We start from the raw sequence: 3,974 nt of genomic DNA, 5'->3' as shown, positions 1-3,974 counted from the left end.
AAGGTCTTACTAGACTGGTCTGCTTCAAACAGGTCTTATTATTTTTGCCTTTCTTTTACTGTATTGACTTAAATATCTCAGGATTTCATTCACTGGAATCTGCTAAGGTTTATATAGTGCATATATATATGCAATTAATTGCAGTTTAAAATAGTCACACATCCAATAAAGGTTCCTATGACTCGCAGATGGTATCAGCCAAAATCCCAGCACTGACCTCTAAGCGGAACTCCTTTGCCTTTAATTGTGATAATCAGCATGAGTACCTTCTTTTTATGGTGCCAATTTTAAATATATTTTATTTTCCAGGGGAAGAACTGCATTTCCACTTGTTTACAGTACTGATAAAATGCAATGTTGTTCACTTCTCTCCCTCTGCACATGTTCAAGTATTCAGGATGGCTGGATTTACACAGTAGCTTAAACGTTACTTTGAAACTACTATTGCCCTGGCTACAAATGTGAGTCCTTCAATTTTTGGAAAGCTGTGTGAAATGCTCTTTCTTCTGGTGCATTTAGTTGACCTCCTCAATGTTGTGTGCAGAAGAAGCCCCTCCAGCTGGGGCTGTTCCACCCTCCAGGCATGCCCCCTGGCATGCCTCCTACACTCTGGTACAGCTCAGCAATGATGGGGGTACAGACCTTCTCCAATTTTTCTGCTGATGCCCAGATTCTTCCTTCTCACCAGTCCGGTTCTTATCCAGGCAGCTGATTATTTCATTCCATCTGTCAAGGATCTTCTGTTTGTCTTCATCACCAACTTTGCCTCGTATTTTTTCATCCTCTATGGTAGCCTTTATGCTGAAAGCATAAGATTAAGGAGAATTCTTGGAAGACACCTTGTCTCTCTGCTTCTTATCCTCAGGCTTGTATTTCTCAGCCTCCTGGACCACATGCCCAATGTCTTCTTTGCTCAGATGACCTTTGTCATAGGTGATGGTGATCTATTTCTCCTTGCCTGTGCTCTTACCACAGCAAAAAGATTGGTGATGCCATTTGCATCAATGTCAAATGTTACTTCAATCTGAGGAAACCCCTGGGTGCTGGGGAGATTCCTGTGAGCTCAAACTTGCCAAGCAGGTCAGTATTCTTTGTCATCACTCTCTCACCTATGTAAACTTGAACAGACACATCAAGCAGGTTATATGAGTAGGAGGTATAGGTCTGTGTCTGCTTGGTGGGGATGTTGATATTACATTTGATCAGAACTTTCACAACTCCAACAATAGTTTCAATTCCAAGGGAAAGAAGAGTGATATCCAACAGCAGCAAGTCCTGCACATTTTCAGATTTATCTCCAGACAAAATGGCAGCCTGGACAGCTGCACCATAGGCAACAGCCTCATCAGGATTGATACTTTTGTTGGGCTCCTTGCCATTGAAGAAGTCTTGCAGAAACTCTGGATTTAGGGGATGCAAGGGGAACTAACCACCAGGAAGGTGTCATGAATCTGTGATTTATCTTACTTGGCATCTCTTAAGGTCTGTGCCATGGCAGACATCAGCATTCAGCTCTTTGAAATGATATCAGGTGATTGAGGTATGGAAATCAACACTTTCATAGAGGGAGTCAATCTCAATACTGGCCTGGGTATTGGAAGAGGGAAGGTACTCTGTATGTTTACAAGCAGTACGCAGATGGTGAACAACCCTCTTGTTCCTACTGATGTCTGCCTTCGCAATGAACTTGGCAATGGAATGGTTCACCATTTGGTTGTCAAAGTCCTCCTCACCCAAGTGGGTGTCCCCAGATGTGGACTTGACCTCAAAGATGTTATCTTCATAGTAAGAAAGGAGATTCTAAAATACCACCTCTAAGGTCAAAGGTCATTGCAATGCTCTTGGTACCAATCTTTTAGTCCAAGCCATAAGCAATAGTAGCGGCAGTTGGCTCATTGACAATCCAAAGCACATTGAAACCAGTGATAGATCCACCATCTTTGGTGGCCTAATAATGTTGGGAATCACTGAAATAGACTGGTACTGTGACCATAGCATTGTGACAGTCTTCCCAAGGTAAGCTTCAACTATTTCTTTTATCTTGTTCAAGACCATAGAAGATACATCTTCTGCATAGAAACTTTTGGTCTCCCCTTTGTAATCCACTTAGATCTTAGGCTTGCCTGTGTCATTCACCACCATGAAAGGCCAATGCTTCATGTACAACTGCATCATTGAATATGTTACCAGATGTTTGGCATCAAAGACTGTGCTGGTGAGGTTCATTACAACTTTATTCTGTGCAGCATCACCGTTTAAATGTTCTGTGACAGTGAAGGCAATGTAGCTTGAGGTGGTCCTGTTTCCTGGGTCATTAGCAATGATCTCCACTTTCCCATGTTAGAAGGCTCCCACATAGGAATAAGTGGGGCCAAGATCAATGCCACCTGTGGGTCCTTGTGACATGGTTTCTGTGGAGTTGGGGGTCATAGCTGACTGCTGTGGAGGAAGAAAGTCTGCTGCTGCTCTGAGTAGCCATGGGCATATGTTTTGCTGTTCAGTCAGATTCGACAGCTTTCAACATGTCTGAAAAATCAACCCCAGGACTCACCCGAAAGAGGGACCTCTGGCAGAAATTCAAAAATCAGTGTTTTGGAAAGACTGATTTTGACCAGCCCTCAAGCTCAAGACAGAGTTAGCCCAAACTGAGACAAATTTTCAAGGCCATTTAACCCCATGGATGCTTCTAGTGATTGGACTGGAACCCAGGCTTAGTCCTTGGAATCCAATAGTAAAGAATATGGCTTCTTCTTGGACAAGTAATAATTTATAAGGGTGGGAAGAAAGCAGATTTGAGCTATAGGAGACATGGGTCCTAATTTCAATTATGTCACTAACAAGCTGCCTGAATGTGGAGAAGTTTTAATCTCTTCAGAATGGTCTTTGTAAATCCTACTACTGGTATCCTTTTCAGCCACAGAACCCATGACATAGGACTGGCCCAGATCATCTGTAAGTCTCTTCATACTTGGAGGTTCAAGAATTTGACAACAGACATACAAATTATATGTTTGTCTATATGTATTATATGCCCATAGATATCTATACTCTCTAGATGTGTGTACACATATGTGTATAGATGCATGTGCTTACATTTACATATATGTACACATATAGCTGTGGACATGCAAGTGTCACATTCGATGTTTCAACCTTTCGCGATGTTTGTACTTGTCCTTTGGTGTCAGAATCACTAGTTAAAAGTTCTCCTCACCTTCCAAACATGCCATGATGTTTCTTTGGGCAATGCTCTGTTCTGGGCCTCAGGCATCCTCTACTCAACTCTTGCCTGTAAGGAAGCAGCTGTGGGACCTCAAGCTAGTCACATCATCTCTCTAGGTCTTAGTCAGCCCAAAAGCAAAAGGCAGAGATGGATGGAGATTGAATCTAAGGCCCTTTCTTATGGCAACATTCTGTGAATCATTAAAACTCCAGTGCCCACTGGCCTTTGCTCCTTCCCATGTCCCTCTTTGAGAGCCTAGGCTCTGTCTATACATGTGCTGGTCTATGTATTAGTCCCTTGAACAGTAGTTTGGGGAGCAAACCCTTCTGGAAGTTAATGGGCTTTTCTTTGGCATTCAGCACCTTCCCTCGTTGGTTTATGGGGGTCTGTGTTTTATCTGGATAATGAAGGAAGAAGAAAGGTATGTGTATGTTGGACATGGAAAGGGAACAGAGGTTTCCAATGCTGTGTGGGGTTAAGATGCCCAGGGGTGGCAGGCAGCCAGAGGCAGGAGAAATTTAAGCCATCCTAGATGTGTGTAGCTTTTAATTCCTTGTGGTTTGTGAAAGGTGCTGGATAAATTTATTATTGTCACGATGGTTCAGTTAAATAGAGGAGCGAAGGGAAAACCAGGGGCTCTTTGGTGATATGATAAAGTAATTAAAGTCCATTAACATGAGATCACCGTTTTTAACATGCATCTAGTGGATTGTTTGATTTATATGAGCAACAGAGTCCTTTTAAATTGCCC

At 42.6% G+C, this 3,974-nt stretch overlaps 1 pseudogene; it reads right to left on the bottom strand.

The window, feature by feature from the left end:
* Positions 1 to 528: 528 nt before the first annotated feature.
* Positions 529 to 2,406, bottom strand: LOC140523241 (heat shock cognate 71 kDa protein pseudogene; annotated as a pseudogene).
* Between the last annotated feature and the right edge of the window lie 1,568 nt (positions 2,407 to 3,974).

This window comes from Notamacropus eugenii, chromosome 2, assembly GCF_028372415.1.
Source record: "Notamacropus eugenii isolate mMacEug1 chromosome 2, mMacEug1.pri_v2, whole genome shotgun sequence".
NCBI lineage: Eukaryota > Metazoa > Chordata > Mammalia > Diprotodontia > Macropodidae > Notamacropus > Notamacropus eugenii.
The sequence above is the reverse complement of the archived record's forward strand: the minus strand, read 5'-3'. Positions and strand labels throughout refer to the sequence as shown.